This window comes from Chaetodon auriga, chromosome 15, assembly GCF_051107435.1.
Source record: "Chaetodon auriga isolate fChaAug3 chromosome 15, fChaAug3.hap1, whole genome shotgun sequence".
NCBI classification, from domain to species: domain Eukaryota; kingdom Metazoa; phylum Chordata; class Actinopteri; order Chaetodontiformes; family Chaetodontidae; genus Chaetodon; species Chaetodon auriga.
Window position 1 is genome coordinate 9,290,841 of NC_135088.1, and position 14,968 is coordinate 9,305,808.

Here is a 14,968-nt window from a genome sequence, read left to right on the forward strand (position 1 = left end):
TGAAAAGGAGAGACCCGAACTAAACATGCAGTGACAGGAAATCTAAATAATAGGCACATATATGGAGATGGGCAAATGCATTTCATTCTATCTTAAAAAGAGACAGATGTCTGCTGAGCAGCCTGTTCTACACTATCTACACATTGAATTTCATAGCTAATGCTTATGATTGCACAGTGCTGAGTCAGTGGAGGTACAGTATTTTATCTCATAAAAACACCTTTATACAGCACCCATTTTTATTTATTTAGATTTTTTTTTGATGTGGTCCTACAAATAAATCATCAAACTTCCATATTTTTCACATTGAAACATCAAATCTCTGTAGATCATAAAACAATTTTCTGTAGCTGTGGCAGATGCAAATGTAATTTAATAAGTCATCAATATAATGTAATGTTAATATAATGTTCAATTTCATGTGCAAGCAGTGGAAATATGACCATTGACTTCTAGTTTCAAGGTCCTGTGTGTAGGATTTAGGGGATTTATTGGCAGAAATGGAATACAAGATTTATCATTATGTTTTCATTAATGTAGAAACACCTGAAATTAAGAACGGTTCAGACCTTTGAACTTATTACTTCCAGGTTCGCGTCTGATTTTTGTTCAAGCTCAGAGGTCCGGAGTGATTGGCAATAACGAAATATTATTTCATCAATTCATTAACAGCACATCTCCTGTGATTGGACCAGCATGAAACCCAGAGGCTCAGACAGTCAGACCATCTTTTGTTGCGACTCAGTTCTATTCTTACTGCGACATTTACTGTAGTTGTAGAAATTTAGGGATTGAGGAGCTGATGGCGAATTCCCCCATGTCACGTTAACGTGTGAACTTGGAAGCAACAGAACACGCCACTCTCTCCAGCAGTTGCCATGACAACGGTGTCAACGACAGGGAAATAAGCCATGTTAAAACCACGCTCCTCTGGGACAGGATCACTGTGAATGATCTCCAGCTACACTGTGCATTCAGCGTCACAAAAAAGGACATTTATTTAGGCCTAATTAGTGTATTATCATGTGATATTTCCACTTTCTTGCAAAATGAATGTTGCTTAAGTGCAGGAGTGTGCCCTCTTCCACAGAGTCCACCATGTTGCAGCAGACATTACAATCTGCAACCTCATCACTAGATGCCACTAAATCCTCCAAATTGGCCCTTTAATTTAATCCAGGTGCAGATATCATCTGTGTTTACATTACACTGGCAGTGCACTGATGTGTGCAGATCTAAAATCTGAAATAAGGAAAGGCAGCTGAAATTTGTTAATAAACCCTGAAAGCATGATCATAAGCACCAGACAACAGTTAAATGTGTCTCATAGCCAAAATAACAAAGACTGTATTTTCATTTGCTAACTATACAGCACAACCCATCGCCTCAAACCCAGTTCCTCAGATATTTCATTCCCACATTTAGTTGGGTTGTTCAAGGGAGATTAGGTTTATCAGCAGAGCAATTACCATTTCTAAAAGGAGCCTGTGGTCGTCTTTAAACATAAGGATGAAGTGAGAGAGAATTCTTCTGATACCACATTTCCTTCTGTGAATTTAACTCCAATAGAGCGGTAAACAGATTAGGGGGGATTTTAAAAAGCTCTCCTTGGCTCCTCGGTGCACATACACACACTGACATAATAATCATCGTCTAATGTATTGTCTGGAAATGTGCCTGAATGTGTCATTCATTTTTGTGGTGATTAACTGTGAATTCCTGAAAGGCACAATGTGACTGCAGTGCTGCAGCTATAGTGGGTGTTGAATGGTAGGGAACAATGAGTGAGTATTAGGTATAAAAAGAAAATGGGAAGGAAGTTCGTAGCATATAGAATGAATAGTAGAGTGTGCCAACTTAGATGGATCAGTGGGTTTTGGTATAAAGTAGGATTGCATGTTATTAAAAAAAAGACCTACATGCATGTTTTTAAACCATTTTCATGAGCACAACTTTTCCCTAAATCTTACATAGTTGCATAATTAAGCCGTCAGGTCAATAGTGCAACCATAAAGGCCTGTGTATGATACACACAGGGCCACTGATACAAAATTTTAATTCAAAGAAAAAACATGCTGCAAAAGAAGATTTCAGTTCACTGTTCTGTTAGTCTACCGTCTTCCATTTATTTGCAATATGACGCATTACACAACACAGAAGATAATGCAGTACTCTACCATTTACTCATCCATCCATCCATCAGCGTTAATGTGGCAACAAGGTCCTCCAGCCAAGTCAAGGGGTCCACGCTGCTAGGCCAAATGTGTCCATGATCAAAGAGCCAAGGTCTCCTCCCAGCCAGTTGTGCCCCGTATGCCTCCAAAGAGAGTGAGGCCATGAGGCATCGTTCCTGAACGCTCCTCAGCCGACAGAGGAAAAACGTAGTGACGCGCAGAGCTTCATACATATATAATAGGAAACAAAAAACGATGAATTAATAGTCATAAAAATAATAACATAATGTAGTTGCTGTGATTTAAATTGGTCTAATAATAGAGCGTTTTGGGAACTGTATGGCATTCATGTTAATGTGTGCATTGAAGAGAAGGAAATAAATGATAATGATAATGCATGTATTGAAAAATACATATACGAATCCAATCAGGATTAAATAAATATGTAATAATAAGAGAAGACTTAGAAATAAATAAATACTTTGTCATTGATATTTTGAAATCCTGGCTGGGCTCGAGACCTGTCTACTCCACAGTTGAAGTGTGTGGAGGTGGGGGCACTGATGTCAGCAGCAGTAGGGGGAGGTCATCACCTGGCTTTTGTTACACAAGTAGACAAGTGATATTGCTGAATGGGGCCCAGCATCTGTGAAATGAATTTGGTTGGTTGTTTTTAATGCTGTTTGTCTTCCTGTTGAAATGACTCAGATAGCAGAAGGTGCCATTGTGCTGTTCAGTGTTTATTTCTGGATTTCCAGCTGAGGTAACATTGTCTTCTCAGCCATTGTTAAGGCAACCTGTATGAGCTATTCATATTTCAGTGGAGGTTCAACTGCAGACAGACCTCCCAGCAGAAATGCTGAGACCTACGGGGGAGGACAGTTTGTGTGTGTAACATTTGAATGGGTGGACAGAGGAAGGCGGCATGAAAGCAGTCAAAGGATGTAGTTTGATGGCACTAAATAAGATCATGGGAGATGTTGCGTCATTGTTAAACAACCACCGTTACCGATGAAAATCTGTCATGACTCAGGCAGAAATGTTCTCAGAGGTTACGTATTATACCTGTAATGGTGAGTGTGTATCGCTGTCACTGTCTGTGAGACACTAATGAATCACAGAGATAATCACTCCATCCCATGTTATTACGGGTCCCACTCCTTTTCTTGGCTCCCTTTCTTGGCAAGAACTGTCCTACTTCGCCTCTGATTGGTTGCCTTCGTTGGTTGGTTTGATTAGGTTTAGAAATGGGGAGTGGGATTGGTAAGATTATCAGGGTCAGGCAATCAGAGGCAGAGTCGGACTGGATCCATGATAACGCCTCCATCACATAAAAACGAAGCCAACTCCTCTGCAGAGACATCTAATCTCATACAATCTGTATCAGTGAGCTGGATGTTTGGGTGATCGCCCAAATCCTGGGACTGTATATGAGGATGAACGTAAAGACTAACCAGGACATTAAGAGCTTTATGTTTACGTCTACAATCCTGCAGCTTCACATTCATCTCAATCATTTTGTTTTTCTTCAAGTTCAATTCATATTTTTTCAACTTCACAGTCAGTCTCCAAATCTTCTCGTCCCTTTTGACACAATAGGAGCCCTTCTTGATGGTCTAATGTGCTCTATTTGTGGCATCTCTGCAGTACTGAAGAATGGCATCAACCATGTCAGGTCAACGGTGTACGAAATATTTCAGGGCAAATGTACATCTGAAAATAATGTGCAATAGAGCACCTTTGAAAGTGGGTTTCCCATCTGTTCATGCCGAAAAGCAAGGTCAGGCAGTCCAGATATGTTCCTCGTTTGAACTCGTGAGGCAGATGCTGTAATGCTGCCTCCATTCTTCGTATCCCTTGTGTTTCTTCACTTCAGTTGAACTTTGAGGTTCAACTTATTTGTATTCCTTCGTCATCGCCACCTGTGCTTTAGAATTTTACACTTCAAGGACCTGTCTAGACTTTCTTCTGAAGACACACTTAGGGTAAAAGTGTTGAAATAACTCCTGGGTAAAAGCAGAACTAGATTAAAAAAAAAAAAAAAAAGACTCAGAGGAACAGTGGCAGCTGTTTAGTGGCAAACAGCCTTACACTGATACATATAAGGGCTGTTTTATCTTTCTACAAACACATGCTGACAACCCTGGAGGTGGGTCATTTACTGTATATTCTGACTTAGTGTTCTAGTCAGTGGTGGGTCATAAAGTGTGTAAATGAGGTGTTACGACTTCGGCTGAACTGTGCAAACTTCACACTCCATTTAATTGAAAATGTAAATAACAATGTATTATCACTGGTAATCACTTTGGGAGCTGAATCACGCTTTTGTTGATATTTCTGTGGTTTCACTGGGCCTGGCAGGGGTTAACCACTGTGTCATGAGCGCTGCTACTGGATTTTTGACCTCTCTGCAATTCTGTGCGAAGACAAGTGTGAAGACAGGATATTTCTAACATGTAAAATAACTGCTCGCTGTTCCATTGACATTAGATGTATGCTGTGCGCTACCAATTTACACAACGCAAAAGGTATAAGAGACGGGTACAATGCACAGCGACCAGATGAGTCATTTCATTCCAGCAATTATTGTTTTTATCTGTAGCAGGTGGGCACTGTCATAACAAGGAGTATTATTTATTCATGCTCATTTACTGTGTCTAAGGGAGCCACTATACTGTTTATATATATATGTCCTTTTACATTGATCTAAGGCGGATTGTTTAACTAACGAATGCATGGTTGGATGGAAACCCTGAACTGACTCCAATAGTAGAAAATATCAACAGAATAAATAATGCATCGAGTGAATGAATGTATGGACAGTGATTTCTCTGGTATCCCTCCCTCGGCGTCAGACATGTCAGCAGAGGACTGTTTGCTGAGCAGTTTCCCCTTGGATGCACCCATCCAGTTCAGAATCTGCCAACTATGTCAGCCTCGGGATGTCAGGCAGACACCAGAGTCCTCTGTGTACGCCTGAGTGTGTGTTGAATCAGGACGTACCTCGAGTACCCGAGTTTTTAGATGCATGTTTGCGGTCATGCTGAACTTGGAAAAAATGAAAAAAAAAAAAAAATGGGGATAAAAAACATGCACATATATAAATAGGGTGGAAAGATTATGTAAAGACGCAAATCTGCCCAAACTCCTTCACAGTACCTTGAAGTTCCTTTAACGGAGAAGTGTAAACACTTCATATCCTCTACCCTCTTGACATTTTCAGAGGAATGAGAAGAGATTTACTCTTGTGGCAGGAGAAGTGATATGAAATATTAGTTTCTAAAAATGTCTTGACCTCCGCGAGATTGTGTGCTCTCAGTTTTGTGACATTTCAAGTCAGGTGAAGAGACCTAGCATTTGTGAAGGAGTTAACAGGGTGAACTTCTGCATCGTAGTCTGACTGTGCAGAGCACTCCAGGCATGTGGACTGCTGCCTGCTGTGCAGCACAGATGGAACATTTTATCTTCTACCTTCTTCTATCTACATTTGTTTTATTGGCATAATGGGGGAAGAGAGGGGGCAGGACAGCTTGGTGAGATCAAGAATTTCTTCATTTATCCTATTTCTAATTCATTCGTAGTTTATTTCATCTATTTATTTGCAAAGGGGCAGCAAAGGGGGCCTATTCAATTGAGTCTAAGGGGCAACTTTTTGCTTGTCAGATGGCTGGTGCCATACCTGTCCAATCCCCCCCAAACCTCACTCAGCCACAATAGCCAGCTCAGAGGTGCTGCCCCCTTCTGGTTAATTGTTGGTGAAAGACGGGGTGAGGAGATAACTAGTATGTTATAGAAGATACATAAATAAGAATGCAAAGGAAACAGTAATGAGTAAAAATAAATAAACATCATATTTAAGTACAACAATGAAGCAAAATAATTCCATATAACTGTTTGATTGGTTTAAAACAGGTTAGAAAATATTAGGAAGAGTGACGAGAGCGTGGACATTGATATTTGCCATCTACCTCCTAAGGCGTTGGACGCTTCAGCTGAGGATTGCGTTTGTTTAAGTTTTCCCTTGGATGCATCCATCCAGCCAATCACGTCAGCCCCGGGACTGTGAGACAGACAACAGTGTGTTTTGTGAGTGTGTATGTGTTCGAGATAGAGGCGGAGGCAGGCAGACAGAGAGCTTCTCGTGCTCCCGGTGTGTGTTTTGTGTGCAAATCAGAACATATCTGTATCCGCTGCATGTTACGGTGGCTGTCAGAGTAAGATCTTGATTCGATGGAGCAAACCCGTCATGCGGTGGTATGAAATCAGATTGAGAGGCCAAGAGAGAAGAAAGAGAGATGCTCTTCACTGAATGTATATCACCTGCTGGTTGATTCGAAAATCTCACTGCGTGGCTGGTGAAGACATACAGTAGATCGTACTGTACCATCACATATGTTTTATGATTCAACGTAAGCTGTTACACCATATGCACATAATGTAATAATAACTGCCAATCCATGTTCCAGTGACACGTTCCTTGATTGTAACGTCATCATATGGGAGATGACACACAGCTACAGCATTTCTGCACACTTATTAATTAACTGTTTACACTTCCAGCTCTCCCTGATGATGTGACACTGAAGTGTTTGTGTGTTGTGCGAGCTTTTTTTTTTTTAGGCTTTCTTAACAAATTAAGCAAATGGACCAAAAAAGAAACAAAGGTGCAGTGTTCCTCAGGGCACATGTGACTAAATGCCACACACTATTTGGTATATTTTTAGTGGCACTCAAACAGCAGCATTATGAGAAATGTCAGCTCAAGTGCAGTTTAGCTGGTGAGGCTGCGTTCAACTGCTGTTTAATATCTGGGAGTTTCAGTCTGAACACATACAGTATGACCATTTTTCACAGAGAAAAGCAATTTTAATTTATCGCAATTGTTGAAATCTGGAGTGTGATGGAAGAAGTAGTGCTAGAAGCAATATGTATCATCAGTGTACTCTATATTATTGTTAGGTCAGTGTAAATGATGTCTCTATTTTGGGTGTGAACACGCTGATAGTCAGGTGCGTGAGAAACTCATATTTTTTCGTCACGTTTCATTTCATCTCGGCCTGTTGGGTTTTAATGAAAGAGCACCACTGTTTTTGTTCCACAATGAAAACATCTTGATTTTTTTTCCTCCTGAATATAAATGTCAAAACCATTTGTTTCAGGTTGGAAGTGAACAGTGCTCGGATACTAGCTGTAGCAGGAGATGGTACCGTAGTGGCAGACAGAAGAGAGTGACTGTTTCAGAGTGGCAATTTTAGCAATTTAGTAACAATTAAAGGGGAAATAATTCTTATGATCTGAGTTCCTCATGTTTGAAAACCATCAATATGTTCAAAAAATGAAAAAAATAATTTCCATTTTCTACATGGATGTTAGGTTCATGTACCTGAAAGCTAAAGTCTCTTATAAGAGACATCTTGACTAACAGTATAAAATGGTAATATGCAAATAAAGAAGGAGGCTGAGTTGCAGGTTAATGTCTTGTCATTTATTATGCAGCTCAAGCTCCCCCATGCTTGAAAAAAAAGCCCTCTTGGATGCCCCTGTGGTAGATAAAACCTGGCAAAATGCCCTCTAGGGCATCCTTCCAGTGGAACAAACGTGATGCAGTGCATTAATGGATGCCCTTAGAATTGAGAAAACCCTCTGCAGCACCATATGGGGAGCCATGTAGTATTTAATAGTTAGACTTTAAATCTGAGTCACATAATAAAACAAATCTTAACCAGGGTTTGGAACTCTTTCACCATAAATGTGTCATAACTTTGATGCCCCACCGCTTGCAGCTGGTGCTCTTTTTACTTTTTTCAGCCCTGTCCCTCAGACAGCCGCAGTCCACCACTGGAAAACGATACATGCAAATTTGTTATTGTACATGCTGGCGGTGTGCGTTGAGGCAGTGGTCAGAATATCTGCAGCTTGGCTTGTTTTTTTAATCCCATTCTGATCCTGTGGTACTGCAGGCACTATGTCAAGTCTCGGCTGGATATGCAAAAATGAGGAAGATATTCACAACTTTTTAAATCTAAAATAGCAACTGCCCACAGGAGGGTTCTGTGGTCTCCCCTCAGGCTCTTAGTTACTTCCACCTGCCATTTATTTGGCTTTTTCCCCTCCTTAGGGGTCTGATAAACTACCTCAAGTGATGTCACTTGAGTGTCTGTTTGGTCAGAAGACTACAAGTCTGAAAAAAAAAATCTGGCGGTGTGGAGTTAGAAAGCAGTGAAGTTACTAGACCTCCATACCCCGCTCCTCATCTCTGCTTGAGGCTAGCAGCTCGAAGCTACATTGGTCACTACTCACAAAAGACCCCTGAATCTCTCACTGAACTGTCAGCAATCGAGTTGCATTGTGGGTAATATAGGCACCAGGTTTTGACAAGGACAAAGAATGCATGGAATGAATACTGAATACTTACTAATATATCTACATATCTATGCATTCCAGCATTGAGACAGATGTTCACTTTCACACCTCCTCTGCAGCCTTTTTTTTTTTTATCCTCTCAGGGAGAAAAAAAACACTTCAGCTTTTTGTGCAGGAGGAAACTTTTCTTCATCTGTAAGTGATCACATTGCCCTCGCCTTTCTCCTTTTCCTTGGCTATAACTAGAGAGCCCTCTCACTCTGTAATTGTCTCTCTTCCTCTGTGGTAACTCTTTGTATTTCTATGAGTCACCCTCACTCACCTGAATTCCTTCTGGCGTCTTCTTTCCACCGAATTCAGCCCTGTTTCCTGCAGTGGTTGGAGAAAATGCAGTCACTCCTGTTTTCTCATACGAAATCCACAGGATGTACAGAGAAAGGGAGTTTCTTTTAAAAAGACTAGTAGAAGGCATAAGATTGTTATGCAAGTTCAGCAGCAAATAGGGAGGAGGACCCACACCTGGCTATTTCTCCCTGTCTCTTTCTCTCTGATTAGGTTTCACTGCCAGGTGACAGTGTGATGAGACAGATATGCTGGTGAATGAAGGCCCAATTACAGGATAATTAGAGGGAAGTGAAGGGAAAAGAGGAGAACAGAGGCCAGGTGAGGAAAGTTGTGAATATTACCTGAGAATGAAAACTGCTCTGTCTGACTTTTAATGAGCACCAGGCCAAGAACCGAGCAAGAGTCATGATTTAGTCACTTGAAGGTGTTATTAAAGTCTCATGAAAACAGCTTTGTTGAGGCTGATGTCAACATAGATGCATTACCTGATGGTGAAGGCAAAGGTTGTAATTTTGATGTATTATGGATGCAGAGTGAACCAATAAATCTAGTCTCGTAAATCTAGTGAGTTTAAGCCTGCACAAAATACCACTGATTGACAAAAAAAAAAAAAAAAACATAAAGAAATAACACATTTGCTGCTTCCATCTTCTCATATGTGAACATTTTCTGCTTTTCTCTGCTTTATATCTTTAAAAACTGAATATGTCTCTTTTTAGTTTTATGTGTGCTTCATTCTTAAATGGGGTTGCCAATTTTCTGGGGATTACATCTGCTCTTCATTCAACTGTAAGGCATTATGTTCTTCTTGTAAAGCTGCTCTAATGTGTGAGATCTAACCTTAAATTGCACAATTTCTATCATCTCAAAAAGACCTACTCATTCACTACTAATGCAAATGAGTCCATATCAGTTGCCAAATAATAAATACTACCTGTCTGACTTTGTGTTTAAATTATGCAAAACCTTTAAACACAGTTATTTAGACTGTGTCTGGCGTTGACTGAAATATGAGCTTGGTGATGTAATTGCATTGGATTTCATCATACTGTAGTTTCATTCTGTTACATTGTTAGACAAAATCCTGTTAGGACTTATTTGAACCCTGGGTTCAACAGTTTGTTTCTGCTGTAGCGCGGAGGATCCAGTTCTGGGAACTCCTTCTGTTCTAGCTAAAGGTTTTAATAACCTGAAAATGCTAATTGGATTCATTGGACGGAAACGGCTGCTGTCTGAGCTAGTTTCCTAAATTTATCATTTGCAGGATTGGGGTGCTGTCGACCAGTCACTGGAGCAAAGTGTTCTGGTTTCATGACTACAATTAAACAATATCCTGCGCATGTTGGCAGGTCCTGCCTCTTTAGAAGAAAATGAATGAGCCACAAAATTAACACACTTGTACTCAGCAAATGCACATGAAATGCATCCAGGCTGGTTTTCGACATCATCTCTTAGTAATCCCTGCTCTCGTGGAGCACAGTTTGCTGTCTGCAGCACACAGTGTCTTGGCATCCATCCCTAAATATGACTGACATCTGACCAGGGATTATCCCAATGCCCCAGTTTCACTGGGACTGGCGAGCAGAGAGCACCGTGTCGTAAATAAGCCACACAGACTGCTGTGTGTGTGCGCCATATTCACTTCAGTCTGTGTGAGCATATGTTTATCTGCTTAGAAGCATACCCCAATGTCTGCTTTCAGTCAGCGAGTGTGTGTCTGTGTGTGTCTACACGTTTAAGGTAGTTAATAAATTAAAAAATACAAAGTAGGCATGACAAATTCATTTGCAGACCTTTGACCTAATGAGTTTTCCTTCCAGAAATAATATAAATAATAAAAACCCAGAGTCAGCACACCGTTGAGCCACATTTTCTGTTTTGTGCAACACAGCAGACAGCCAGATTATTATGCGCCGTAGCTGTTCACTGAGAGAAAGACAAGGCTTACATCCTGTAACCCAGACATTTTTTCTAAATAATTGAACTGTGCTGAGTATTTTGAATATTATATGTAGCAAACTCAGCGGGAGCAGCCCAGCAACAGTAAGGGTTCATGGACTTAACTGACAACCTCCTAAATGGGCAGGAGAAACTAGGCCAGAACAAAGTACACGCTCACAGGGACACACGCACACTTAGACGCATTAACATTTGAGCATTTATATGCTGATTTAGTTTAAAAACACAACACTGTCATTATGCCAGAGTACATTAAGCATGATAGATGCACCAGTACCATCATCAGGGTCACTGCGGTAGTTGGTTGTTGCACTGTAGATTGTTTGGATCCAGCTTTTGGTTTAACACACACACACACACACACACACACATACAGAGAGAGAGAGAGAGAGAGAGTCCGTTTGGGTAGCCCAGTGAGTCTTGTAATAAATTGAAACAAGACACCATTTTACAAGGCAGAGCTAAATAGTTCCTTTGACATTTGAAAGTCCTTTAAAATGCATTATTAACACACCTACAACAGTACATCACCTGTAATGTTAGTGTAGAGGAGCCCTACATTTTTAATGCAAAGTGTGGATTGTGTTAAATATTTGATGCTCTTCTTAAGTACTGTATATTTCCTTGAGTATATTGTGGCTGGATATTCATACTGCTCACCAACATCATCAGCAGTCCAGCAGGCAGGCCAGCACACCAGTGGGATGAGGGGTGGAGGGTGTAGAGGTGCGTGGGACCATCTGTAGCTGATATGTTGTAGTTAGCATCACTTGTGATCAAGAGCCAGACTGTCCATCATCAAAGTGACCTTAACACCAATGTCATTAATGTCATGAGGTCAGTTTTTTCCTACTATATAGGTTTATATCTTACAAAAGTAGTTCCCTCCCAAGAGAAATATATTCATCTAAAGTTATTGAGTAGCAATTGTACACAAGTATAGAGTACAAACATTAATTAAAAAGTACCAAATCTTATCTTCAACCTTTACTACTGCACCTGGCAAGCTAACGGCTATAGGTTAGCTGTAAAGCTATAAAGCCTACACTAGTCAGGCACAATAGCTTTCCAAGCGTGTCTCTATTTTCTCTAGACTGAGCTGTTTAATCCTCCGTAGCATTTGTTCTCAGGGTTGTACATAATTTTATTCAATAAGGAGTCGCTACCATGGTAACTGTCAGCTCAGAAGCTTGTTAGCTTGGTCACTAATGGGACAATAAGTTTATATGGTGTTTTCAACATTTGTATCTCTTGTCCCATAAACCAAATCGTCCTTCTTTAGCGGAGCAGTTTATGCTCCAACAAAGGAGGGTTTGATAAAAATAGATGGTGCAAAACAGCTAATGAGCTATGAAGGCGTCCTCCATTTCTGGACTCTCCACTCCCCCAAAGGTCAGCGATGTCAAGACATCTTCCCGTTGGACAGCATCACCGCTTGTGTGTCAAAGTTTAGCAAGTTGAAATTGAATTTCAGTTATCTTGCCGAATTCTGCCCTTTCCGCTCACAGCGAATGATTTTATTTTATCAACGTATGTACAGTGACAGGAAAACCGAACCCAAAAAAGAGACAATGTGCAGGTCTTCCTTGTGCAGCTTCCCGATTTGCTGCTCCCCTACCGCTTACCTGACTCCTCTCCTGTTCTTGTCATTCCTCCAGGGTATGTCCCCCTCCTCTGCTATTTCTCTCCCTCTCTTCCTTCTGTTCCTCCTCCACACCTCCAAGGGCCAACTGCTGAGAGGCAGCCTTTCTCTAACAGCAGGGGAGATGGCTGAGGGGTGAGATGGAGGTGTAGAGCAGAAATTACACAGATGGCCATACTGTATGTGTGTATATGTTTGAGCGCATGTGAATTTCAATATGTGCATGTCTTTGTGTGGGTGTATAGGAAAAGAGAGAGTCTGGAGGACAGGGGAGTCAGTTGAAAGACACAAAGCCACATGGTTCCTTTGGCCTTAATTTTGTTTCACTTTCAGTTCATTTTTTGAGTCAATTTTTATGCAGCACATTTAAATTACAATTAGAATATGAATGAAAAGGTAAATAAGTGTAACTGACTAGAAATGTAGAATAGAGGCTAAGAACTCATTGGTGATGTGCTGGAGCAGAGATTTAAAATGCAAAATTGTACATTGAGAATTCTCAGCTCTGATTGGTTGGAAGGTGTAGATTAACTAGACACCTATGACACCGATGTCTGTTTAAAGTCCATTAAATGCATCAGTTTTAAACTGTTCTGTAGGCAAAGACAACAACAGTGAGGCTCAGCTAAAGCAGCCTGCTGGTCTGAATTACTGCTGCACCCAGTTTTAAAGGGAAATACAGCTGTGAGTCATCAGCATAGAAATGATAAATTATGTTGTATTTTCACAAAACATATCCCATTGTAAGCAGACCCCATATTGCAAATAAAATAGGTCATAAAATGGACCCATGGGGTTTGCCAAAGACACCGTTTATTCAGCCTCACACTGTGTTCATGTTTCATGATTTCTGTTTGGATATGAGTTGTTCAGCTATGTTTTGCCCTTGACAAGGACATGGGCAAATCATGTCCATGACATTTTTAGTTGGCACATAGCAGTTGCTAGAGCAGTCAACATTTAACAGTCACTTGTTTCTCCATCCAGAGGAAATAACCATCAGTAGAGCATGACACCAGACTTGCTGGACAAATCAGTGATTTAAATTTAATGGGCTGGAACTGGATAAGCATAAATTTATTTGCTGCACAAAAAGAAACAAAACAGGAAGCTGGGCTTGTTAAATACTGTCCCCTTCAATAGCACTCTGAATGGATCTGCTGGATGCTGATGTCTCATGGAGCATTTAGAAGAAATGGGCAAGAAATTTGAACAAACAGAGCAAGAAAGCTTGCTCTGTTTATCTTGCTTGTAAACAAAAAAGACAAATCCCCAAAGACGACTATAAAGTTAATCACATTCTTTGATTACAACCATTTTTCCTGAAAGCAGCTTTTCATTCACCACAGAACAAATATATCACTCCATTGGTTTCACATTTCTTGAGAGCAACAAAACAGTTAACAGTTCCTCAAGACATGTATAATAACAGTAGCCGAAACATTTGATACCCTTGGTATTAAGACTGCTTGCACCAATTCAAAAAATCAAAACAGTGCTGCCCATCCCGAGAGCCGAGGGAGATGGGAGATGACAGCAATGAAGTGTGTGTTGACATGGAGAGTGTGGAAGAAAGAGAGGCAGGCAGATACAGAGAGCTTGAATATGAAACAAAGACAAAATGTGAGCGAAGAGAAAAACCTACATGAGGCCTGGGAGAGAGAGAAAGACTCTGAATGCAACACAAATACAGAAATATGAGCTGGAGAGACAGCTGTTATCATTCGGTAGTGGATACAAATCGAGCACCTCCAAATCAACAGGAAAGTTTCAAGCCCATCGCATCTTTTCCTGCGTTTAGAGACAACAGGATGGATATATATGGCTGTTCATTTCCAGATGCCACGCTTAATTTCCCTCTGTGCCAATCAACAAGGAGCCTTTCTTCTCTCTCTCTCCCTCTCCTCCTACTTTTCCCCCACCTTCCTCCAACATCCCTCTCTACTTTGGGAAAATACCAATGACCTGTCTGCAACAATCAGTCCTTCCTCACATCAATATCTAATATCCTGCACTGGCAGGAATTTAGCATGAATTATACCACTGGAAGCTATTTGCCGTTATAATTAGAGAGCCAGAGAGAGGATTAAGCCACAGTTCATCCCATATCTGATTGCCAATTGTCCCTAGTAAGTAATCAGGGCCATAAGGTCTTTCAAATGAATGGTCTAATAAGCTTGGTGAGGATTGTACGCTTCTGCAGTGTGAAGAGATCCCTGCATTAAGCAGTTCTGCTAAAAACAGTGAGCTTCAAAAATCGTGCAGGGTACATCGTCCCAGAATGGTGGGAAGAACGTTTGCAAGTGAGGATTTCTGTCCTTTTTCTATATGTTCACATATACTTTTAACTAATGTCTTCTTGGTTTAGTCATCGCTGATGTCAGAGCTGTATACATTTGTCTTTCTGTAACCAATCTTTGTTGGAAATAGACAATCATGTACCTTCTTTTGCCCATATGAAGCAAACAGCTGCTTCTCTGTACCT